We start from the raw sequence: 27,559 nt of genomic DNA, 5'->3' as shown, positions 1-27,559 counted from the left end.
GTAAGAATTAGGTCTTCTAATTTCCTAGTAATTCCCCCAATACTGCTATTCTCCGAGAATGTGGCAATATCTTGGTAGGAAACAGTCAACCCTGGATTGATGAGAAGTGTAACAAGGTTGAATCTAAGGAGAGGAGCTCCTTAAAACAACTGCACCTTAGTGAACTGGTCAATGCCCTATTTTATTTAATCCTCCTACCAATCCTGCAACCAGGGTTATAGATATTGTCATTATTATTATTTTTGAGTTATAATTAACATACAATACGATATTAGTTTCAGGTACACAGCATAGTGATTAGATATTTTTATACATTATGACATCATCACCTCAATAACACCAGTTGCCATCTGTCACCATAGAGAGTTGGTACAGTGTTATTGACTTTATTCCCTGTGCTGTACGTTACATCCCCGTGACTTATTTATCTTACAGCGGGAAGTTTGTACCTCTCGATCCCCTTCAGCTGTAAATATTATTATCAGCCCCATGTCACACATGAGGAAACTGGGGCATAGAGAAGTTAAGTAGTTTTCCCAAGGTCACCCAGCTAGTAAAGGGTACAACTGGAATTTAAACACAGGTCACTAGGACTTAAAACCCGGGGGTGTGCTTTCCTGTATGTCTGCATGTGCAGAGATGCAAATGACATGGGTTTAGAAGGGTTTGTGGGGACGGTTTTCACCTGAGATCTGAAAGCAATCTTCACCTCCCACAGTTGTGCCCGACTTGTCATTTCCCTATGCAGTGTGGATACAAAACAAAAATCACTTAACACAAAGATTAGAGCGCTATTTGGATGGATTTGTATTGATCTGCTGTTTGCTATTAACTTGTGTAACCTCATCTGGGTCCAAATAAACCCTTATGAATCCCAAGCTCTGACCGTGGGCTGCATAGAAAACTGGTCACTTTGCACTAAACTTTATGTATTTCATTTCTAACAAGTAAATCTTCCCTGTTGGCCAGCTCTGGTACCCCATCACGAAATCAAGAGACTTAATCCTTAGCTGAGGTAACTGAGAAACCAATAGGATGAAGTAAGGAGATTTTAGTCCCTCTCACTACCCCGCAATTCCTATCCCTGCATATGTCAGCTAAAAGCATAACTTTTCCTAATGAATTAAGGTGAATCACTTAATATTCAAATTTATGGTAGTCTTGGAGTATAAAATAATCTCAGAAAGAGAGACTTCACTGTCTGTAAAATATCGATTACTGTAAACTTTTCCTCGAGGGTACAATATTCATTGTTACTTTTTTGAATTCTTGACATAGGTAAAATAACTCCAGTCAACGTCATAGGCAAATTCAAGATCCTTATCCAATTCAGGCTTTGATAGACCAGCAATACTCCCTGTCAACTATCCCTGGTGAGGGCTTATTTGATTTTTCCCTCAATCCATTGTACACGGACACTTATAGAATAGAAGAATTGCTGCAATGTCAAATTGCTATAAAAGTTTCTAAATGTTTGCTCTCAGTTTTGTACCTTGCTGCTGACTGCTTATAAACAGTTCACAAATGAGCCATACTTTGAGGAGAACTAACCAAACGATTCCCCAAAGTCTCTCTAGTGACGCACACAGGCCCTTGGCTATTGTTTTGCAATTGTCTTACAAAAGAGTTCAAGGGGGCTTCCCTGGTGGCGCAGTGGCTGAGAGTCCGCCTGCCGATGCAGGGGACGCGGGCTTGAGCCCCGGTCCGGGAGGATCCCACGTGCCGCGGAGCGGCTGGGACCGTGAGCCATGGCCGCTGAGCCTGCGCGTCCGGAGCCTGTGCTCCGCAACAGGAGAGGCCACAGCAGCGAGAGGCCCGCGTACCGCAAAAAAAAAAAAAGAGTTCAAGGGCCTCGTTATTACACACTTTTTTTTTTTTTTTTCAGATTTGGGTTTTCCCAGACATCTGGGTTCCATGACAGTAAAGAACAGGACATTCACTCCTGAAAGATGCTCTTCATCTAGAATTTGCTTCAGGCTCTCAATTGTTTCCAAGAAACGAGGATAAGGTTTCATTTTCCTTTAAGAAAACACTAGACTAAATATTATTCTAGTCATACCCAAGAGAAGTCAGCCATCCTTGGCAAAGTGAATCACAGCCTTGCTCCAGCATCTCAGAGCTCTCCGGAAAGATTTTCCTATTGCTGTGGCTGCAACATCAAAGATACATTTTTTTAAAGTGTTGGAATTTCTCTTCTTTGTTTTTAGAAATACAGATGTGCGTTCATTTTGTTTTGTTAGTGGGAAGTAGTGCAGAAAGCCATAGAGTCAAAAGCAGGTGCCCCATATGTGTCAGTTGACATAAATATGTTGATATTCTTTAATTTGATAATTATCATTTCTGGGAATTTACCCAAAGAACAGATCTGAAAAGAAAAAGAAATAAAAAACTAAACGATGAAAATATTTATTGAATTGTCACTTGAAAATAATAAGAATAAAGAAGTAGAAGCAACCTGAAGATATAACTCTGGGAAATGATTAAGTCAAGTGGAATTCATATGCATAATAGGACGAGGCATAGCAATTTCAAATCACGATTATAGAAACTATGCAGAGCATGCAAACGTTTATATAAATGTTAGGTGAAAAAGTACAGTTCAGCACGATGCCTTAGCCTTGAGTAGGACATATGGGTTGGTCCTTGGTCTGTTTGTTCTGGCCTTTTCCCTGCTCTGCTCTGAGTGGCGTGGGGTGCTGACCCCCCGCGTGTTCCCCTATCAGCCAGTTTCCAGCCGGATTGCATCACTGCGGGCGTGGCAGGAGACTGGCAAGTGGGAGGCAGGGAGAAGCCTGTGCTCTGCAACGGGAGAGGCCACAACAGTGAGAGGCCCGCGTACCGCAAAAAAAAAAAAAAAAAAAAAAAAATATATATATATATATATATATATATATATATCCCTGTTGCTGTGTGGTTTAAATTCACAGTGACTTGGGGTAATTCCTTTCTTGTCCCCCTCCAATTTCCTCCTATAAAGCAACTCATGGGATTTCCAAGAATGCAAGATGAGTTGCTTAAATTAAAGATCTGTTTCGAACTTCTGGACATTTAAAATGGTAACCTTTCCATAGCTGAAGGTTAAACTAGTGTTTAGATTTTTTCAGAGATATTAGTGATTCAGTTCGGCTACTGAATGCTTTAATTTCAGTGAGAGCATCGTTAAGGCTCCGTTGACGCAGGACTGACCCTAAATCACAAAAACCATTCAGAGGTGTGGGAAAGACTGCTCAGGGCTGACAAGCCGGCGTTTTCTCAGGCACCATCAATGCTGGGTTTCTTTTGATTAACTACTTGTATATTTCCTCTTAATCCCAACAGCAGCTCGCTCTGCTCATCCCTCCTGCGGTCCCCATTGGAAAATCCATACCCACAACCTTTCCCAGCCTTTCATCTGCCTCTGGAGATTCAGAGAAGCCGATGGGACCTTTGTTTGCTTGGCAACTGTGCTGTCCTTCAGTGTGCGGAAGCGTGGTGGGCGTCGCTGACCGTGGGAGCCGGTGGGAAGGGGAAGCCTTAGGTATTGTGCCTCCCGCCCCAGGTTAGTGGCTGCCCCTCCCTTGGGAGGCTTGGCTTGGGAATCACTGCTGTTTGCAGTACTATGTGTAACCTTGGCATGCAATCAGTAGAGAAAATATTCATTATTGCCTGACTGTCTGCCGAAGACAATTTCAATTATTCTGGCATTTCAATGGATGAAGAAGCCCTTTAGGCTGGCCCAGGAGATTAGATTTAAAGGCTCTGTAAATTAGGAGAGTTACAATCAGTATATTATCTGGTAGGCAGCTGTGGAATACACCACAGTGGGCAAAGAGAGACACATTGCTATATTCCGGTTGTGGTTTTGATATATCAATTTACTAGTTTAACATACATATTTGTGAAAGAATGATTTTGCATTTCTTAAATCACTTTTAACTGCCTGCCCTCGAAATTTCTGAACCTGTAACTTGAATGGGCTGCTGGCATTGCGGACGTTTTGTTTTAAAGCCCAGTTTCAGCTGGGAAAAAATATTGCTGAGGACAGAGCTTGGGGATTAATCTTTCCTAAAGTTATTCAAATAATATATGGTAGTTAATCAGAAAATTCCATTTGCAGAAATGTGAATAATGTCCCACCTAAAAGCCTTTTCTTTTAATGGCATGTTTCTCATGTCTTTTTTTTCTAGATTCACCCGGTTGTGATAATTATACCTATATTTTTATTATATATTATTTGGCTACACCTGTTTGATGTGATAAGTTTGAAAATAAAAATACCATGTTAACGTATCACAATACTTTGTAAACAGTTGCATAAATGAGGTCTATTGGTGAATAAGCTTTTCTTGATGTTTTAGTTCTTTCTAAACACTTTTGGCAACTTAGAACTCTGATATCATTTAAACAATAGATTTTTTTTAACCTTTGTAAAAAAGCATTTAAAAAGAAATACCTTTTGACACCAATTCATGCTTGTAGCTATGCCTGAAATAAAGTAAACATTTCCTAAGTAGTTTAAGCTATTTCATTCTCAGATTTTAAGAAAACTTGTTTAGTTTTTTGTTAAGATGAAAAATATTTTGGTTTTGAGCTAGATTGTTAAAGTGAAAACAGTTAAAATATTAAAATTTACTCAAGTCCTTTGTAAAACAAGTCAAGAGACATAAATAAATAATATTAAATATAGATACTTTCAAGAAAACTTTGTAAATAGCTCGTGGCTTCATTCACCTCCGAATAACTTCTCCTTTCTGCTGCTCAGCTATGAAATTCACAAGTACATCCCAGCCCAGAGGAAGTTTCTTTGCTTTGGAAATATTTACATTTTATTGGGTAAAGCAGATGGACTGGTTCGGATAGATCCTTATTCTCAGTTTATTTTAAAAGATTTTTAGAATTTTAACTTAAAAAAATTATGTTGGGTGTCTGTTTGAAGGTCAGAGCTTACATTCAAATGACATGTGTCCAAATAGCATTTGACGGGGGACCCTTGCTCTCAGGGTTGAATTCAACAGTACTTCTAATCACACTGTCCTTGTACACCTTGTCAGAAAGGGGTTTATCAATCAATAGCACAGAATTCATTTTTTTTGTTCTTTCTTGTTTACAGAACCGGATTACCCACCAGGGACAGTGTTTGTCTGATACAATACCCAGGAAGTACCCTTCATCACAAACACTGAAGTTTGGCTGTGGCCTTATACAGTACGTTGGGCTGATCTATTTTCTCATGGGAACTGCTGGGCTAGTTCAGACAAGCATCTGCAATTCTTAAACGGACAGTTTCAGGTTGAAGAATTTAAGAGACAACCAAATAGAGTTTTAATGCCCTGTAAGATAATAATGAAAGACATTTATGAAAAAAAATCCCAGTTAGTTTGAAAGCCGGGGCCCACACTCCGTGTTTTGAGAGCAGATGGATGGCTAGCTCGACTACTCCTGGTTTACTTTCTGACTTGGATTTGTCTCACTGGTCCAGTGAGATTGCGAGAGCTTCCTCCAATCTGGTTAATGCTCAGAACCAATGTTTGAGTTTTAGACTAATTATGGGCCAACCACTGACATTTTTTCTGTAATGTAAAGACTGGTGCCAGCAGTAACTCAGTGAGATTTAACATAAAAGCAAGATAAAACAATTAAAGAGGAAGAATATTTGATTAAGTGGATCGCTGATTTATACTGGGGTAAATTGAAATTGAAGGGAGAGTGAACTTTTTATGGCAATCATATATTACGTTCATTATCAGAGACTCTGGGTTCTTTGTGCTTTTGTGATTTAAAAAGAAATAAACCAGTTGAAGGAGAGTAATCCTGGCTGGCATCATTATGTCTTCTCTTGAGTTATGGTTTCTTTTCACTGCAAAAGTTAAATAAATCATATTCAAGTAAACTCATTGCCATCCACATTTAAATAGACCAAATAAAAGTGTAGCAACAAGGCTGCACATGGCAAAACACACACAAACACTTTTGCTTTGGTGACAGAGCTTGACATAGACTTCAATCACCATGTATTTGGTATTTGCAAAAATTGTAGCTGTGGCAACATCCCTTTAGGGGTCTTGGGCCTGGTGTCTAGAGGAGCAGAACGCCATGTGATTTGGTATCAGACCTGAGGAAATTGTGAAACAGCTCTGTTGCACATGCCTCTTCTTGTTCTGTGACTGGCTCTGATGCAAGGCTCTCCTTGACTTGGAATGAAATTGTTTCTGAAGCTTGCTTTAGCAGGTGTTTGCAGGGTGCTTCTGACATCCCATCCACAAAGTATCTGGCCCTTCCTCTACGTAAACCAGCGTTGCTTTTGCAAAGGCTGTGTTGGTGCTGTATCAGAGAAGGGAGCACTGCGGTCTACCAGCAAACAGAGCAGCATAGGTGAGGGGGAAGAAAGAGCAGAGAAGGGTGAGTTGGGAAATTCAGAGAGCTTTGCAAAGAGGGGAAAAAACCCAGATAATAGTTCATTTTGTTTTCCTGTGGGGTATTGCAGAGGGAGGACTGGGGAGAAGCCGGTAGGAGAGGCTGGCCCCTCTGATGTATAGATCGACCACGTGAAGTATCTATTTATATCCCACAATCCACTCTTCCAGCTGATGCTCTTATGTGGGGCTCAACAGGACTGCAGAAATCAGCAGGGGAAGTGATGCCTGCATCACGAGAGCATGCAGCTCACCACATTGTTCATGATGGCCTTGACTCTTTGACGACACATTTGAATCACATTTATTCATTTTCACCAAAATATTTTTAGATTGCTGTTTGAAAATTGTTTGTAGAGAAAAGGCCATTCAAAAAACTAAAGACTCTGAGCGAAGTTCTGGTGGCGACACTGCCCCTCTCCAGGTGTGTGGTCCTGGGCAAGACTTGCACCCCTGGTCCCTGCCTCCCTTGTGTGTAAAAGTTGGGGATGCACATGGCGATCAAAATTTCTTTCACGCTCTGACAGATGATGACTCTGTTATTCTTCCTTAAAGTGGGGGAAAGAGAGCTCCTACCGACGTCTGCAGCTAGGGTTTACATTTCTGTGTTTCCCGAGAAAGCTAAACGCGCAATTGGTGTAAGTTAGGAAAGAAAGCTCCACTTGCCAAAGGAAGCAGTTGTTGAAAGTCCTGTAACCGGGGCACAAACAGATACACAATGGCCATCTGGGTTTTACGGTCGGTGCCAAAGGAGGGAGCAAGGAAACCGAGTCCAATTTTGTCAGCGTCCTTCTTGTTGCCAAGCGTCCTCACCAAGGAGTTAAGGGACCTTTGGTGTCATCTGTTCGTCCTTTCAGAGGCATGCTTTTGTGAGGCTGCTCTGTGACATTGCTTCCCCTTGGTACCTATGCTGAGGACGTCTGCTTCCAAGACATTCTAAACCAGAACATTGATGGAGAGGTGAGAGACCATGAGAGTGGGACAGCTGAGGGGGGGTCTGATGGGGTAGGGGGCAGTGGGAAAGAAGGCTGGCAAAGGCTGGCTCCACATCACTGATAATTTCATAATTTGCTCACAAAACTGCCTTTCTTGAAATAATTTTGCCTCCATACTGTTGGATAGTGTACATTTTTAAGCTTAGGAGAGCCAGTCTTTAATCACACACCCTCACGTTGCTGACAGTCCTATAAAAAATACATATAATGTACTTGTTATCAGGTCCCTGCTTAATTTGTTAAATTCGCCCTTGCCATTAGCACGTGTGTGTTGTACTCCTACTATTTGAGTTGACCTGTGTAGTTCACAGAGGTGGCAGCAGACACAACTTTCCCATATGTCCTGGGAGGAGCCAGGGACCTTGGGGTAGGAACCTCATCTCTCTCAGTAGGCAAGATGGGGTGGTGGGATTTTATGAAGCTACAGTGAGGGTGAAAGAAGGTGATGAATGGAAGGCGACTGCCTAAATCATAAATTGTAATGTAAAACGGTGATAGACACATTTTTCAGACAGACCAGTTCTCAAAACTCTTACTTCCCATGGAGCTACTGGAAGACGTGCTCTCCAGCCAAAGTGAGGACCCTAGAGAGAGGACAACCTGGGAAGCAGGGAAGAGGGACCCCAGAGAGAGGTGAAGGAATGCCCCAGGATGATGGTGATGGAACATGCCAGAATGTCAGTGGGGGAGCAGCTGGGAGAACAGCCACCAGATTGGATCAGGAAGACTGAGGGCCCCAGGAGGAATGTCTCCAAAAAATGAAATTCATATTTGAAGTTTGTATTTAAAGACTTGAGAGAAATTCTAGGATTCTCTGGGACAATTCAGGTTTAAGGTAGCCATAAGTTCATAGAAAACTAAGTGACTGAGAAACAATACAGTCGTTAACTCTAGGGAAAAAGGAAAGCTCGGATAAGAAAGGAAGTGCAAATGGAGTGCCTCCTACGGCTCAGCTTTGAAAAATTTTGCAGAAGAATAAGGTGAACACTAAATTCTGATTTAACCAAATTTATCATGTGACTTCCTTGGAAGGACAAGGGAGGGGAAATAGGGTGGACTTGGGAATATTAAATGCATATTTTGAGTTCTTGAGATAATTAGCCTTCAACTTACAAAGGCGTTCTGTCTTGAAAGTTTGGGTGCTGGACTGTTGAATCTCTAGCTGCTCCTTAAAAGCTGCGTGCTAGTTCTGAAATGTGGCTCTTGTGGGTAAAGTACTGACTGACTCATACTTTTAACATTACAAAAAGCCATTCCATCTGAGCAGCTGTGAGAGCAGCCTCGGACTTCCTTGTAAGAAGGGACACCAGTCTATGAAAAATCAAATTATTGAACTGGCTCATCTATAAATATAGAGGTTTCCTATTCCTTGCTGTTGGGCAGAAATGCTCCCCAACAATTTTCAGAGTAAAGCTGTTGCTATGGCATCGCTTTTAGTACTGTTTGTGGTCAAGACGTAGGATTCAGTGTTAACTAGTTCAATGTGATTAATCCGGAAACTAAGTAATTCATCCGTGTCGAAAATGTGTGATTAGTTTTCTCAAAGTTATATTTAGAAATCCAGAGATTCAAGTGGTTTAGAGGTTTGGATGTAGAACAAGAGCATGTCATAGCAACCTCCACCTCCTCTTCCCCCCAATACAAAACAAATTGTGAGACCTTTGTTTAAGGAGGATTTTGAAAGTATTTGTTTTTTGTTTCCCTTAATGCCACACATCTGCTGATATAGGAGGCTCCACCTGTGCAGCCCCAGGACCTTCAAGCTTTTCTGGGGTCAGTCCTCCATCATCAAATAGTCACAGTTAAAGAGATGCTCCTCCCTTTTTCAATAGCATGCCTTTCCTTTGGATACCCTGTAATTTCAAGTCTTTCCTTCTGGCTCGTTCTTGTTTAATAACATTAATAGTATCATCAAAGACAATAACAAACAGGGCCAGTGAATACTGAGCTCTTGTCCTACTTCAGACAGTGAAGCAAACCTATACAGTAGATGTTCTTATTATGCCTTTTTACAGATGAGGGAAATGAGGCTTAGCCAGGTTATGCAACTTGGAACTAAGTGGAGAAAGCGGGACTCAAATATCTCAAACTTGAGGATACCATTCAGAGATCTCCTAACCATCACAATACTGCCCTTGACCTTTCCAATCATTCTACTCCATGTTTGTCTCACTGTTGGCCCAAATGTATCCTCTCCTAGTCCAAGGATAAGGCCCTTAAGGGCAGGAAGTGTGTCTAATTCACCTTCCTATCTCTGATCTTAGCTTAGCGTCCAGCACAGAACAGGTGCCTAATAAATGTTTGATGAATGAATAAACAAAAGTCCTAGAAAGAAAAGATGAGGTCAATTATTCACTGATTCCTTTTAAAATGGACTCTGCTTTCTTCTGTCTTTGAAGGGATGCTTATATTCTGCTCTCCTTGTTTGTCATATATGTATGGAAAGTGACAAGATCATGATTAAATTGTAGTGACTCTGCTGTGACTCAAGGAACAGTGGTAGCAGAGAAAATCTTGAAAATATTAAAAGCTAACAAACAAACAAATCCTGTTTCCTCTTTGCTGCTTTGTGGACTAGCTCTCACTTGTCTGTATGGACATTCCATGAGCGTAGTTGGGGTGATTGGGGCTCCAAATTCACTTGCATTTGATAATCAGATTCTGCTGTAACTCATTCCCCAATTCTTGAATATTTATCTGCCCTCCAAGCCTTGATTTAGGGACTTAAAAGAGCCATTAACATTTAGAAAGAACAACAAAACCATGTGTTTACCTCTAATCCAGGAAATAGAGGAATCTCTGATCATGTGATTATTTTCAGTTTGAGTTAAAATTATGGTGAGGTCAGTCACGGGAATTCTCTAGGCTACATGGGAAGTTACTTTACTTGGAGCACACGTATTAAAATTCATGACCTTCGATATAAAAAAGAAGGGATTGGTTTGAACTTTTCCCGTTTTAAGAGAAACTTTAACACGTGCTGGAGCTTCTTAGGCAATTTGACAAACTTCTCTCCTCACCTTCATTTACATTTTCTGTTCTGCCTTCTTTGGCTGCCTCTCACTTTGTCATGGCTGTCCTTCTGTCTTTCTTCTCCCAGCCACACACCCCCCCCCACACACACACACAAAAGTCCTGTAGCCTGGGTTCACTCCTCTCTTGGGCTTTATCCAGCCTTCTAATCACAGACAGAGGCAGCCCCCAGATCCAGCACATATTTCCATTTCATAGACAATGAAATCAGATCAGAGAGGTTGAGTGACTTGCCCAAAGTCACAGAGCCAGACCAACGCCAGACTCAGATTGGACTCAAGTCTATAATCTACTTCCCTAATTACTAAGTCTGCCTCTCTTTCATTTTATTTTACACTTGTTTTCTCTTCTGATTAGTCTAAACTCTTAATATGAAACAATATAGAAGGAAGAATTTTATTTGAATTAAAGTTTTTAGCTGGAATAACTGGATAAGTAAGACTATGGCACAGTGATACCATAGTATACACTAATTTATTTATATATGACTATTTATTATTTATATATGTATACATTGTTAATCATTTAATTATTTATACACTTATTTTCCCTGATATTATCTTTGAAATAAATACAGCTTTAATATTTTAAGCAATAAAAATCAGATATTAACTCTTCATGTATTTGATATTGGTGGCAGACTGCTGTTGTCTTTTTCAAAATAGTTTTTCTTTAATTCCCCAAGTCAGAATGCCTGGTTTTAGCTGTGTATATGGCCATCCACTGTAAAGACTACGTTACCCAGCTTTCTTTGCAAATTGGTGTGGCTGTGTGTCTGAGTTCTAGCTAATGAGCCCTGAAAGGAAGTGCCAGTGACCCTGCTTCTCCTTCCTCATTTTTTTGTTGTTGTTGAATGCAGATGTAAAGGCTGGTGCTTGGCAGCCTTTTTGGACAATTTGGCAACATGCTAAAGATGGGTAGAGTAGCAAGATAAGAAGGAGTTTGGGACACTGTTGATTGTGGAATCACTGTACCAGTCTTGGTCTGCCTACTTCCAGGCTTATTTTTAGATGAGGGGAAAATAAATTTGTTTCTTGTTAAAACCACTACTATTTATGAATTTATTACGTGCAGCTTTACCAAATCTAAGTGATATGGTAGGCTAAATGACTTTAGTATCATTGGCTTAGAAGGTATTGGAGTTCATAAATAAACCTTTCTACATATGGGGAAAGTAAGAGCCTGAACTCACCAAAGTAGGTGAGTACCTAGACTTTCTGAACTCCTGAAAATTCCAACCAAATTATGTAATGGCTTTAGTGAATAAGCAGAAGACAAAAATGCTTCAAATAAAATGTGGAAAGTATTCTAATTTTCTTTCCCAAAGAAAGGATCTTTGAGCGGAAACAAAAATTATGTTCTTATCCTTGGGTCCTTTTTGGGACTTTCAAGTCAATCTGAGACTCTAAATATTGAGAGTGAATGAGGGTATCTTCATTCCCTTGTAGTTGATAAATAATATTGTTATAGGAACTTAATAACACACAGCTGATATCTGGGTCTAAATGACAACTGGTTAGAGTGACATTAAAATGTTTATGTTCTAACCAAATCCACATCTCAATTATTTCCAGGTTCACCTTTTGTTTCCTGACATTAGCAGTCTCTTAAAAATTGCTGGAGGAGATGAAAGCCAAGAGATGCTCAAGGATACTTCGTTTCTAAGCCTTAGAAATTCTTCTTACCGACATCAAATCTTAAAAATGATATTATGGCGGGGTGGGATGAATTAGGCGATGGGGATTGACATATATATACTATTGATACCATGTATAAAATACAGAACTAATGAGAACCTACTGTATAGCTCAGGGAACTGTACTCAATGCTCTGTGGTGACCTCAAAGGGAAGGAAATCCAAAAGAGAGTGGATATATGTATACGTATAGCTGATCCGCTTTGCTGCACAGTAGAAACTAACGCAACATTGTAAAGCAGCTATACTTCAATAAAAATTAATTTAAAAAATCTTTAAAAAAATGATGTTACATTTTTACTCTAACTTTGGAATTTGGTGCAGGGAAAGTATTTTGGTTGCAGCCATGAAATCACCTTAATTGTGTTGCACTGAGGCAATGAAAGTGGATGTTGTGCACTGGGGTATCAGTATTTCTGTGATCTTGTGCAAGATGAGGGCCTCTTACAGCCTCTTTATCTATAAGGCAGAGCCTGGGGCAGTACGTGTTCCTGCAAAAATCAAAGGAGCACAAATAATCCTAAGGGTGTAACTGTGGATTCCTGAAAGCACCATGGACCCTGTGCTGCCACTTCACTTCTCAAGTGGTTACAGTGGCGATCACAGCCATCTCTGCTTGTTTTATACATGAACTTCGAAGCAAATTATATCGCTAGATTGGTGAGTTAGTCTTCCAAGTCTGTTTTATGAATTATTTAGAAGCCTGTGAACTCCGAGTTGATGGCTGACCATCAATTAAACCCTTCCTCTGAAGGACCTATTTCTAGACTTTTTGTGGAGAGTGCGTGGATGAGAACTCTAAAACCTTGAGGATCTTTAAAAGAATGGAAATGATTTCTGACATTTGCTTGTTACCTTTTAGTATTGCGTATATGAGCTTGGGCTTTTTGTAGATCTCATTAGAAAGACATTAACCCTGGTACTGACATCGAAATTCACTTCCTTTCTTGGACTGATTTGAGTGGGTCTCGTTTAATTGACCTTAAGAGTCTAGGTAAAAACCACACTTCCTCTCCTGGCTTACCAAAATGGAAAACAATATGGTATTCCGGAAAAATTTCGTGAAACTTGACAGATACCTGCAATGTTCAAATATTTTTTTGGACGGAAGGCAGGAAGAGTGAAGAAAATAAGGCTCTGCATGCTTCGTAGTTTCCTAACGTTTCGAAGCAGGGAGGAAACTCTGGTGAACACACATCTGTCGGCTGCAGTATATTATTTTAGCGCTTGTCATGTTCTACTTTCAGAGGCTGCGCTGTTAGTCATCCCTGAGAAGCAATTCATGTATCAGGAGTGTTCATTACCCAACAACCTGCATAACTGACCTACCACACCCTCAAATTAACCATTTGAGGCTGGTGGAGTAAAGCATTTCATCTGTTGCGATCATGACCGGCAGGGTCCTAGGATGCCCTTGATAACTCCCAGCCCTCATTCTTCCAAGTTATTTCTTGACTATTTACAACCGGCAAACTATTTTTGTTAAAGGGCTATAAAGATGGACATCGATGGCATTCTTCTTTCTGCTGCAAGAGATTTTGCTTTCAGCATTCCTGGGTTTACTTGATTTTGCAATCAGCTATGTTCAGTGGGGGTGCTGGCTGCAGGCCGTGGTGGTAAGAGGTACCCCGGGAGTACAAAGGCTCCACGGAGGCACCCATCAGTCCTGAACATCTGCGTTGGTGAAATCCCATTTACCCTCTTGGAAGCGTGGCAAGGACTTTTCTTTTTTCCCCTCGTCTCTGCATCAGAGGGCAGCCTTGTAATGTGCTCACGATCCGGCCATAATGGTCAGACGCGTGAATGCAGCTGGGGTGGAAGTGTGAGTTTTGCAGCGGGCGATGCATCAGCTGCTCTTACATGGAGAGCGTCAGGAGGCTGGCAGCTAGGCACCGAGGCGGTTTCTATGTGGTTGCTAGGGATGCCACATTCAATATCCCGATGCTCTGTGCTCAAAACAGGGAAAAATTGACATTCTGACTTCCCATATGAGAGTGGAATACGTGATTCACAGCCCTTCTGCAGCATTAATCAAGCCGTGTTTACATGGAAAGAAGCCAAAACAGCTAGAGCCAAGAGCTGCATTTGGAAAGCCAAGTGGTGATGTCATCTGGGCAGAGCAGCCCCCGGCAAACCACTTAGCTGGTTTAGGTGCCTAGCATTTAGCCGTGGAGCAAATCCCAGTTAAGCGTCAGAGGAGCACCACCACGCTTGGCCCCGTTCTTGGGATTTATGTGGTTGTATTATGGTTTGTTTATCAAATAGTGTAACATCATCACTTGTTATTATCTCCACTGAGAAACCGCCTGATCCACTGGTAAGTTGGCAACGAGAGAGTTCTCAACCCTTGCAGGGAACAAGGGCACAATCCCCACCCCCCCCAAAACACTCTCAAAATAAAGGAAAGAATGCTATTGGTCTTGGTGAGGTGATGCCCTGTTCCCTATTCCAATCACATTCCTTCTTTGGGGATAGGTGTTCACATAGCCACAGGCTCCTCCCAAGATGGAATTATTCTTGGCACCAAAGAATTTCAGAGGAGAACTTTGGGTTGGGATTGATCGGGGTGTCACATTTGCCTGTGCAGCCTCGGCCCTGATTATTATTAGGAACTCACTTTTAGCTGAGCCTCTAGAACCATAAAATTTGTCCTTAGGGTAATGTAAGGCCCTGCTGCGTGTCAAGTGTTGAGCAAAGTCAGGCGTGAAGTCCTCAGCAGTGGAGGCAATGGTCATGGTTCTTTTCTGGATGGAGTTTAGTTAAGTCAACCAGTCAATACGCTATATTTTCTCTGAGAAGCACGGTGGAATTTGGCCATTTTAGTGTAATCCTATTAACGCCTGAATTACAGGCATTGCTTTTTTAGGAGACCCCTGAATGACCTCTTCCGGACAAAAATCAAATACTTCCAAGTGAGAGTTTTGGTCCATTTCTAAAGGATTCATAACATCTTCAAAATGAGAGATGTTGTTAAAAAAGTAAACAGCACCAAACCAAAAAAACCTAAAGGGTCGGGTTAATCTAGAAACCGACAAATAGCCCTTGAATAATTATACTTAATTTTATTTTATTTTGTTTATTTTATTTTATTTTGTATACAAAGACAGGATTTTGTGTTTTTTTTGGTAAAGTGAGTGAAAGAGGGATTTGAATTCTTATTTGAGCCATAACTCAATCTAAAGGAGAAATTGTAGAGTTATATCCATTGAGGGATATAGAAGGAGTTTAGCAGTTTCCTCATTGGTGCTGTGGGGCTGCACTGGGGTCATCAGTGGAGTAAGGACTTAAATAGTCTGCAGAGGGCTTCCCTGGTGGCGCAGTGGTTGAGCGTCCGCCTGTCGATGCAGGGCACACGAGTTCGTGCCCCGGTCCGGGAAGATCCCACATACCGCGGAGTGGCTGGGCCCGTGAGCCATGGCCGCTGAGCCTGCGCGTCCGGAGCCTGTGTTCCACAACGGGAGAGGCCACAACAGTGAGAGGCCCACGTACCGCAAAAAAACAAAACAAACAAACAAAAAACTAGTCTGCAGAGAATAACAGGAGTACAAGGGTCTTTATAAGATAATTCTTGAAGAAAAGTTTTCTTTCAGGGTTAGACAAACGACAAGGCAAGGGCAGCAGGCTTGAAATAACCTGACTTCTTGGAAGCAGAGATTCTCCTTTCTGATAGAAACGGACACAACACTTAATCTTCTCAGGCAGAAAAAATGGAGTTTCGTGCAATTTTGGACACTTTCAGAACAGTTCTTTAAAACTAAAGGGCCTTCCTGCTTTGGCTTTAGACGTCAAGCCATTGTTGCTTTGGGCTTTACTTTGGTCTCCCCAGGCCTGGATTCAATCTTGGCTTTTTCTTAAATGTATTATGAAATTTCATAGCATTACGTGCTTATCCACCCAGCTCCCCAGTTACATAGCATGGGAAGTTAGTCCTACTCCTTTAACAAGAAAAGCAGGCAATTTCCTTACATTTTCAAAATGTGTTTGCCAACTACCTACCCAAGAGGTGTCTGGCATTTTGGTGGGGAAAGAAGTGATTAGTTCAAGGACATCGACAATAAACCTGCTTCATAAATACCATATCTTTTGATAAAAACTCTCCCGACTGCCTTCTTTTGTCAGAGAATATCAATTGCGAACCAGTGAAGATTAAGAAAAGTTGTGACCTGTGGTTGCTAACCACTCAAGCCTCAAACACTTTTTTTTGTTTGTTTCAAGTAGTATATACTTCATTCTCCCCTTATTAAGATTAAAATGAATCTACATTGCCCAAACTGGAGTTTGGTAATTAGCCACATAAGTTAACCAATGAGTTTGACAAAATCATTAACTAGGATGCAAAGAGAAACTTTTGGGCGTCTGTATGTATAAAATTAAAGGGAGTGTTGTTAAGTATTTTTCATTCGGGCCCACGATAGGCATGACCATATAACATTCTTTTGAGGAAAATGTTTTCATTTTTGGAACAACTAGTAATATGAATACAAGCAGGAATCAGAAACACTGAATTCATCTGTATAGCTGTAAATGAAGGAAAAACAGTTCTCTTTCCTAGACATAATTACGGAGTAAGCAGTTTACTTAACTTTGAAATCCTTTTATCGTCTCTAGGGAAATGTTTGAGTGACTGTTAGGAAATCTTTCACATTGTGCCATGTGACTTCTTCAAAGAGTTATATGACTAGTGCATGCTTTCAATCATACGCCCTTAAGATGCTGGTTTCATATAGTTGGAACAAAGCATTGGTTTTTGCGATGGTTCAGGCGTCGGCCAGTGTGGCAATCTATGAGAGATTTACAGATTCAAAATCATACTGACCCGAAGTAGAATTTCCCAAAATATCTCTCACCTCTGCCAGTAATTGCCAGTTCAATCTTTTCCCTTTACCAGAAATCATAGCCCCTCCCACAAGCAGAGGTAAAAGGCATTTGAGGGTAGCAAACAAGGAGTCCCCACACCCAGCCACAAATCACCAGAAAAACTTCACCCAAATTCCTCTCCACACGTATACTTGTTTGGAAGAATGTTTTCTCCCAGGTTCTCACTAGCTGACTTGGGTTCACGTGCAAGTGCCAATGTGGGAAGAGGTGAGAACAGACAGGATTTGGGGTCAACTCTCTTGACCCTGTTGTCCTGTGGAGTGAGGGTGGCAGTATTATTAATTGACCGGAAGCCTCAAATTAACAAACCGGGAACAAAATTATTAGAAGTGCCAAGTCTAGGCATAACAAAGGGTTGTGATAGGAATGGCCAAGGGGAAAGTTACATCTCCTGTCAGGTTTGGGTTTGTTCAGAGATAGCTCATCTCACAGTTATCAGAAATGACTGTTAAAGTGTGAAGTAGTCAGCCTGGTTCTTTCTCTCTGGTGTGGCTGGCAGGAGCAGACTGTGGCTCAGGTCTATAGCGGGCTTGTGTCCCATTCATTCTTATAGACTTTCCCTTTTTGCATCCTTTTGTCTTCAGGGTGGGAGGACCACCCCCATACTGTCTATTACAACACTTGAATCAGCTTGGCTCTGCCATGACATCTCCAGAATATGAAGATTCAGGAACAGGTAGATAAGTGGAGACTGCTTTTTGGAGGGCAGTGACCTTTGCAGACTCTAAATCACACCTTAAGTGCCAAGGAAAGTATGTATAGGAGCCTTCCACTGGAATGCCACTCATTGGGAAATGATAGGTCAGAGGCTCAATTTTTTGGACTTTATTTTTCTCCTGGGTCCCCCACATTTAAACTTAGGATACCAGTTGGATGTCGAGCAGAGCCTCTTTTCTCTATGTGGCATCTAGGAAAGTTTTCAAAGGAAAAGGAAAAGCAATGAATGGGATGGAAAAAGTGAAATGCAAAACTGAAGGATGATAGGACATGTTCATCTTTTCAGCCTTTTCATATAAATTTAAAAATCGTGTCATCAAGGTCACAAAACATCTTGTAGGGGTATTTTATTGCTATTATTTAGAATCCTTGGACTCATTAAATTGAGGAGAAATGAAGTTGTTACGATACTGAGTCTTCCAATTCTTGTATGTGTTACATTCATTCATTTATTTAGGCCTGTAAAAGTTTTTTTCAATGATAACCTTGCATATATGTGTGTGTATATATGTGATACTCTTGCATATATATCATAATATATATGGTATATAATATATATTAGATTTATTCCTAGGTATTTTATTTTTTTGTCCTGTTATAAATGGTGACTTTAAGCAGTTAATTTCCTAATTGTTTATTTTTGGTGTAAAGACACACAATTGATTTTGTGTATTGACCTTGTATCTTGCTGTTTTGCCAAGTTTGTAATTCTAATAATTTACCTGAAGATTCTTTTCAATTTTTGGCACAACAGATCTTATCTGTAAATAAGGGCAATTTAAATTTTTTCTTTCTAATCAGCATCTCTTTATTTATTTTCCTTGCCATATTGCGTTGGTTAAAATGTCCTGTACGTGATGTATTAAGAGTGGTAATAGTGGGCACTTTTATCTTGTGTGCAGTCTCAAAGGGGAAATTTTTAGCTTTCCCTTCTCTCTCTCTCTTTTAGTAGAAATGACTTATCAGATTGAGAAAGTTTCCCTGTGTTCCTATCTTACTAAGAGTTTTTAATTATGATACTGGCATTTATGAAACATTTTCTCCTTTTTTCTTTTTAAATAAATATGGAGAGTTACAATGGTTGACTTTTTTGAGTGTTAAACCAATTTTGCATTCTTGGAATAAACCTACTTTGTTGTGATGTGTTATTTTCTCAAAATAGCTCCATATTTCTTTGCTAATATTCTGTTTGAGATTTTTATATCTTGACCATGGGTTGATTGGCCTTGAATTTTCCTTCTTGCAATGTCTTTGCTGGACTTTGGTATTCCTGTTATGATATGCTCACAGAATGAGTCTGGAAATGTTCCTTCTTCTACTTTTTGCAGAGTTTAAGTAGATTGGCATTATTTCTTCCTTTCAAGTGTTGCTACCTGGGCCTGGTGTCTTAAACTATGGGTTCGGTTCCTGTAATAGGACCATTCACATTTTCTGGGGTCACTTTTGGAAAGTTGTATTTCTCTAGGAATTTATTTTTCCTAGATTTGCAAATGTATTGGAACAAAATTCTTCACAGTATCTTCTTATTATCCTTTCAATGTCTGCAGAATCCGTAGTTTCCCCTGCCACCCTCCGCCCCTTTCAAGTTCATGCTATATTTTCAAGACATCTCTTTCTTTCTTGATCACTTTGCCAGATTTTATCAAACTCATTAGTCTTTTCAAAGAGCTAAGCTTTGGCTTTGCTGATTTTTTTCTATCATATGCTTGTTTCCACTTTGTTATTCTCTTCTGTTAAATTTAGTTTTATTTTATGCTCTTTAAATTTTATTTGCTTTTCTTCTTCTAACCTCTTGAGATAGGTGTTTAGTCATTGATTTTTTAGCCTTTTTTTCTTTTCTAATATAATTATTTAAATTTATAAATTTTTCTGTATAAACACAAGCCTTGGTTTCATCATGATATATAGTATTTTCTAATTTCTACTGTGATTTCTTTTTTAACTATAAATTATTTAGAAATGTATTTCTGAATTTCCAATTAATATACATTTACAATTAATGTGCAAGGATTTTAATTTTTTTTTGGTTATTTCATTTCTAGCCTAATTATATTATGGTAAGAAAATATACTCTGTATAATTTCAATCTACAGCAAGTCCCCTACGTACGAACGAGTTCCGTTCCGAGAGCACGTTCGTAAGTCCAATTTGTTTGTAAGTCCAACAAAGTTAGCCTAGGTACCCAACTAACACAATCAGCTATATAGTACTGTACTGTAATAGGTTAATAATACTTTTCACACAAATAATGCATAAAAAACAAACACAAAAGATAAAGAAAACATTTTTAATATTATAGTACAGTACCTGGAAAAGTATAGTGTACAGTACAACAGCTGGCATACAGGGGCTGGGATCTAGTGAACAGGCATGAAGAGTTACTGACTGGAGGAGGGAAAGGAGGTGGGAGATGGTAGAGCTGAAAGATCGTCAGCAGTAGGAGTCAGAGGGCAAGTTGCAATTTCACTCACACCTGACACTGATGGCACAGGTTCTTGAATCCTTGCTGGATTGCTTTATAGTTTGGCATACAGTCTGTTTTCATAAAAGTTCTATATGTGCTGGAAAAGATGATATACTTTGTGCTTATCAGATGAAGTATCTTCTGTAGGTCCATTGGATCAAGTTTGCAAATTATGTTAGTCAATCTTCTATATTTTTATTGATTTATTTTTCTGCTTATTCTTCCAGTTACTGAGAAAGATTTGTTCAAATCTCTTAAAATGATTGGGAATTGTTTATCATTACAGTTCTGTCAGTTTTTGTTTTGTTCTGAAATAATATTTGGAAATTCATTGCTGAGTACAGTAACACTACCACCACCACCATCTCGACCAATAACAATACAGCAGCAGCAATATACCAGGACTCAAGCAAGCTGTGTGCTCTTGATCATCATAAAGTCTTCTTTAATTAAATAAAAACTATTTGGACTAAAATTTGTATTTTTTTTAACCATCATACCATATTGTATCATAACATCAGTTTGACAGGTGCAAAAATGTTCTTCATTGGTGTAGAAAGAATAATCTCAAGACTGTTAAATACATTCTCTAGTGTCTAATTGACAGCCTGCTTATGTTATACATATGAGTTCCAACCAACAATCAATTGATAAATATGTATTGATTATTTGTATTATGTATTGATTAATATGTATTATTATTATGAGTGCTCAGCACTCATCTGGGTACTGGGGAATATGAAGGCTGAAGACTCATTTCTCAAGCAGTTATTATTTTTGATGAAGAAAGAAACCCATCTTTCCCTGGCATTGTCTTAACATTTCTACTTCTTATCTGAAACTTTTTTCTATAAATAATTGTCTTAGAACAAAGTGGGATGATAGTAGATGCCACAAAAGTATTTTCTTTTCTTCTCCTCAAATATATAAAAGCTTTTCAGGGCTTCCCTGGTGGCGCAGTGGTTGAGAGTCCACCTGCCGATGCAGGGGACACGGGTTCGTGCCCTGGTCTGGGAAGATCCCACATGCCGCGGAGCGGCTAGGCCCGTGAGCCATGGCCGCTGAGCCTGCGCGTCCGGAGCCTGTGCTCCGCAACGGGAGAGGCCACAACAGTGAGAGGCCCGCGTTCCGCAAAAAAAAAAAAAAAAAAAAAAAAAGCTGTTCATTCTTGTTCAAAGTCCATGTTCAATACTCTTCAAAGCTTTGTGATCACCTTGACCCTTAGCTGCCTCTTTCTCTCTTAAAAATCCTCAACAAAATATTAGCAAACCAAATTCAGCAGTACATAAAAAGGATCATACATCATGATCAAATGGAATTTATCCCAGAGATGCAAGAATGGTTCAGTATCTGCAAATAAGTCAATGTGATATGCCACATTAACAAAACAAAGGATAAAAATCATATGATCATCTCAATAGATGCAGAAGAAGCATTTGACAAAATTCAACATCCGTTCATGATAGAACTCTCAGAAAGTTGGTATAGAGGGAACATATCTCAACATAATAAAGGCCATTTATGGCAAATCCGCAGCTAACATCGTATTCAATGGTGAAAAGCTGAAAGCTTTTCCTCTAAGATCAGGAATAAGACAAGGATGCCCACTCTCATTTCTATTTAACATAGTATTGGAAGTTCTAGCTACAGCAATCAGACAAGGAAAAGAAATAAAAGGCATCCAATTTGGAGACGAAGAATTAAAACTGTCACTATTTGCAGATGACACGGTATTATATAAAGAAAACCCTGAAGTTTCTCCCAAAAACTATTAAAACTAACAGATGAATGCAGCAAAGTTGTAGGATACAAGATTAATATACATAAATTTGTTGCTTTTCTGTACACTAATAATAAACTATCAGAAAAAGAAAGCAAGAAAACAATCAAAGAATAAAGTACCTAGAAGTAAATTTAACCAAGGAGGTGAGAGACCTATACTTTGAATTTCTACAGCATTTTGGCTAACTAGCATACTAGCATACTAGTACATTCTAGTACTTGGCATATACTACCTTTGGCTCAAATAATAATTCATTGCTTCTTGGGTGTCTGTCTTAAATTTTAGATCAAGTCTCCATATGGGCTGTAATTACATCTTGCACATCATTGTATCCTCAATGACATAGCATTTTGCTTTCCGTGAATTCAATAAATATTTATTTGTTAATTGTCTAGGCTATAGTCTTATAAAGATCAACCATTGAATTGTTTCCTAGTAGTACATTCATAAGTACTAAGGCTTTCATATTTTCACCTTAACAGGTCGTTCAATTTACATTCATTTAGTTGGCGTATATTATGAAGGCTGTTTATGTATAAATTCGCAAGTAGAAGTTTGTAAGCAATATCTTCTCTAAATCATTCTTCTGTTTTTATACACCATGAATGCACAGTGATCATTCTGGATTAAATTAAGGCCTTTATTATTTTTTATTTTATTTTATTTTATTTAAACTGGAGTATAATTGCTTTACAATGTTGTGTTAGTTTCTGCTGTACAATGAAGTGAATCAACTATATGTATATCTATATCCCTTCCGTTTTGGACCTCCCTCCCATCCCCCCATCCCACCGATCTAGGTCGTCACAGAGCACCAAGCTACGCTCCCTGTGTTATGCAGCAGGTTCACACTAGCTATTTATTTTACACATGGTATGGTAGTGTATTTATGGCAAACCTAATCTCCCAATTCGTCCCACCCTCCCCTTCCCCCCTCTGCCCACATGTCCATTCTCTACATCTATGTCTCTATTCCTGCCCTGCAAATATGTTCATCTGTACCATTTTTCTACACTCCACAAATATGTTAATACACGATACTTGTCTTTCTCTTTCTGTCTTGCTTCACTCCGTATGACAGTCTCTAGGTCCATCCACATCTTTACAAATGAGCCAATTTTGTTCCTTTTTATGGCTGAGTAATATTCCATTGTCTCTATATACCACATCTTCTCTATCCATTCATCTGTTGATGGACATTTAGGTTGCTTCCATGTCCAGGCTATTGTAAATAGTGCTGCAATGAACATTGAGATCCATGTGTCCTTTTGAATTATGGTATTTTCAGGGTATATGCCCAGTAGTGGGATTGCTGGGTCGTATGGTAGTTCTATTTTTAGTTTTTTAAGGAACCTCCATACTGTTCTCCATAGTGGCTGTATCAATTTACATTCCCACCAACAGTGCAAGAGGCTTCCCTTTTCTCCATACCCTCTCCAGCATTTATTGTTTGTAGGTTTTTTGACGATGGCCATTCTGACTGAGTGTGTGAGATGTGAGGTGATCCCTCGTTGTAGTTTTGATTTGCATTTCTCTAATGATCAGTGATGTTGAGCAGCTTTTCATGTGCCTCTTGGCCATCTGTATGTCTTCCGTCATTAAAATCAGTCTAAAGTTGATTAAATTAGAGTTTCTAATAATCCATATAAATTGTCTTTACTGACCATAGTGCTCATGTTTGAGGTTCCCATTGGGTGTGAGGGTTTTGTGCAGATGAAACTGAAAAGGCCCGTGTAGTTCTCTGCTGTTGTTTTCACCCTGTGCCCATGTGAGGATGTGCCCTTGGTTTGTGGTTATGACCAGAGAGTGTAGAGAGATTGTGGTGTTTATCTTATGCACGACATGATGCACGAGCTCTAAATAGCCACTTCACCTTCAATTGCTGCTTCTGAGCCTGGCCACCCACTTGCTTCTACTATTTCCCAGCATTTTATGGCTCAGCCACATGGTTTGCAGCAGTGTCTTTGGACCCTCTTTGGAGATATATTTATTCTGAATAACATCTAGTGAGTGCCTATGATGTGCCAGGTAATTCTGTAAAATAGCTTTCATTACTTGCCCATCCTGCAGATAAGAAAACAGTCTCAGAGAGCCTCTGAGGTTCATCCAAAGTAGCTAAGCTAGAAGACGGAGAAGCCAGGTTTCATGCTTAAGCTCTTGGACTCCCAGGTTCTTCGTTCCTCACAGTGGGCAACACTGATTGTCACTATCTGTGGCATTTCCATCTCAGTTTTATATGAATAAAACAGTAAAAACCTCACATAATTTATCTTTATACATACAATTTTTTTGATAGCATCTAATCAGTGACCTAGTCCAAAATTCTATTTCTATACTGCTTCTCCTGTCCAGGCCTTCCCAGCTCCATGGCTAGAGCTTTATTTCAGATGCTCACCATTTATTACCTGGAACATCACACTCAAAGACACCCTCCACCCAGCGCAAGAGGGGTCATTTACTAATAACTATTGGATCGATTTTGTGCCCCAACTAAAATCGTTTTATGGTTCTCCATTGACTACTGGAAGAAGTCCAGATTTCTGAGTAGAGCACACCAAGCAGCCCCTTCCCAAAGCTGTCTAGTCTTATGTTTGCCATGGCCTCTTTCATACCAAACTACCACCAAGACCAGCTATTCAGTTTCGTATCTCTGCGTCTTCACCTACTCTTCCAGTCTGCTTGGTGATTCCTACTCAACACTCACGATCCGTTTCAAGCGTCACCATTTTGAAATAGTTTTCTAATACCCTTACGAGAATTTACTGCTCCCTCTTCTATGCCTCTACTTTAACATGTTTCGAATTCCAGTAAAGCCCCCATGATATTTAAGGATCCTTTATTTGTTTACCCTTAGTGTCTCTCTTTGTTTCTTGGGCTTTAAGCTCCTTGAAAGCACAAACGATGTCATAATGCCTTTGCATGGGTGCTCAGCAAAGTACCTGCCCATTAGCTCTTAATAAGTGTATGATCTGGTTGGGCAATTATGATGAATTTAACACAAGGGTCATGTCATAGCAAAGTAGCTGCTTTATTTTAATGTTGATCTTTCCTACTGAATAACAACAGGATACAAAGCTGTCAGCATTAGTCCTGGTGTGAGAGATTTCAGAGCGTGGACAGGGAAGGCAAGGGGTGTGTATGTCAAAGAAAGAAAGAGCCAGAGAAGGATGCTAAGCAAAATCATCTTACAATGGATTCTGGAAGGTTTTAGAATATTGAGATGGTCCAGGGATTTTTTTTCTTTCTAGGTAGGTGTTAAAAAAGTAAGAACGAAAGTAAATCTTCTCACAATACTTCCAATCCCTTCTTTTTCTGATCTCATCAATATTTTAGTTAATTTACAAATTATTTACTTTGTAGGACATCCAGTAACCTTTCCACTGCTTTCTAGACTTTCATCTGCTGCACTTGGCTTTCATGAAATATTCTACAAATTCACGACAATTAACTTAATTAATTGTATTTTATGACTTTGGGTCAGAATGCCAGAATTTCAGTGCCAGTTTCATTGTGCTCATTGAAACCTCAAGAGTATCTTTCAGATATTGGCTTTCAGACCTTTCTTTTTGAATACGTTGCTATTTACTTACTATGTGCCAAAGCCACCATGTCAATGTAATTGAAAACAAGCAAGAAAGAGACTGGAAGGCTCAGATGAATGGAAATGTGATACAGACCCTTCCACCCACAACCTATTGGCTGGAATCCAGGCGAGGCTGATGGGGACGAGAAGTAATTACCATCTGACGGCTGGACAATGGTCTGTGTGAAACGAGCTGGTTATCTCAAGTCTAGTTCCTCACGGACAGGTGTTCATATTGCAGTTTCCACCTTCAGTGACAGCAGTCCTGGGACCGAATGAGTCAGAGAGACCAAAACCACCTTCTCTCTTATTTGAGATTGGATGCCCATTTGTGATACAAGGAAACTTCTGCCTCCTGACTTCAACTTTTCAATAGATAAGCAGAGAATGAGACTGTGAATGTCTAATCAAGCTCTCTCTCTCTTTCTTCCCATGGGTGTAAAAGTTATTTGTAAAACAAGGACAAACGTTAGGCATTTCCCATTTGTCTATTTAATTAAAATGGATGCTATAGTACCAAAGGAAAAATGCAAAGGGGAAAAATGAGAACAGTATGAGTTTTTTTAGCACTATAATAAAATGCCCTGAACACTTAAAATTCCAGTCTTGCCTTATAAACCACTGAAGAATAATAATAAAGAGAACTCACTCCCCACGTGTTATTAAAGTCATAGGAAACAACGAAATTCAGTATCAATATTATTATCCATTCTGCCAAAGCTGAAGATTATTTCCCCTATTCATTTGAGCAAAAGATTTTCCAAACTTTATAAATATTGTTATGTCTCTCAAATGCATTACCTCACAGGTCTCTTCTGAAAGGTATCCAAATTCTACATTAAGGCACTTGTGGGAAAAGTAGAAAAAATAAATGGTTTACTTTAAATGGGATTTGGAAAGGGTATGATTACGGTCTGAAATGTATCGCACTGACATAGTAAAACTGAACTTCCTAATGGATTCTGAAATTTTGAGTAAGTAAATCTTAAATCCATTTATTGAACTCCTCTCTGTATGTCTAAAAGTTACAATGAATACATATATTTATTTTCCCTGGTGGGCTTTCTGCAGTGAAGGGCGTCATACATTAGTTGCACGGACTGCACTTGAAGGATGCTGAGGGCGCATAGCTGAAAGCGGCACCTGAGTGCAAGGAGAGAGGCAAAATGTTTTCTGAATGAACAATTAAGGATGTGAATAGAGAGAGATTAGCTTCGCCACATAAAGAAGAATTGCTAAACTACGCAGAGCAAAATGTCCTTCAATAGACTTACAGATGCATCCCGTCTCTACCCACCATGTTTTTATGTCATCAGGTAACCGGAGCTGAACTGTGTCCAGGAACACATTAGATCTTGCACTTTGGTGGTGCCAGGCAGACAAATAGACAGAAGGGCACACAATGGCAAAATTCAAACATGAATAGAGAGCTGGATTTTCATTGTTTGCTCACAATACCTCTTGGGTGGAAGGAAGGAAATAGGCTGTATTGCCTAATAACTCGAAATGCCCCCAGAGAAAGAAAAACAGACAGATTCCCATTTTGGTGGTGCATGAGCTCGTGTGGCCAACCGTTCCTGGTGATAAGTGTGTGAAAGGCTATTTTGCAGGTCCTGCTCCAATTGTAAAGCCATAAACCAACCATGTAGTCAATGAGTCTGTCTAGCTGGGAGGGATGCAAGGTATGATTTACAATCTCTGCCAGGGAGACATCTAAATGGGAAAGTTTGCTGAAATCCTGCGTATGAAAGAGACCCAAGGGCGGAAGAATGGTGACAAGCTATTGTTTCTCTGCTTGATTCGTTAAGTAGGAAAAAAAAATATTTTTGAGCTTGTAAAAGTTATGTTTGGGGTCTTGGCACCAATTCTAATAGGGATAAATTTACATTTTGGCATTTGGTCAATAAGAGCCAGAAAACCAGAGCTTTAAGATAAAGCAGAGTAGAAGTCGTGTAACTTAAAAGCACACAGACATGAAGATAAAGGCTAACTGACCCTAAGCAAGTCAAATACTGCCT

This window comes from Orcinus orca, chromosome 2 (genome assembly GCF_937001465.1).
Source record: "Orcinus orca chromosome 2, mOrcOrc1.1, whole genome shotgun sequence".
Taxonomy (NCBI): domain Eukaryota; kingdom Metazoa; phylum Chordata; class Mammalia; order Artiodactyla; family Delphinidae; genus Orcinus; species Orcinus orca.
The sequence above is the reverse complement of the archived record's forward strand: the minus strand, read 5'-3'. Positions refer to the sequence as shown.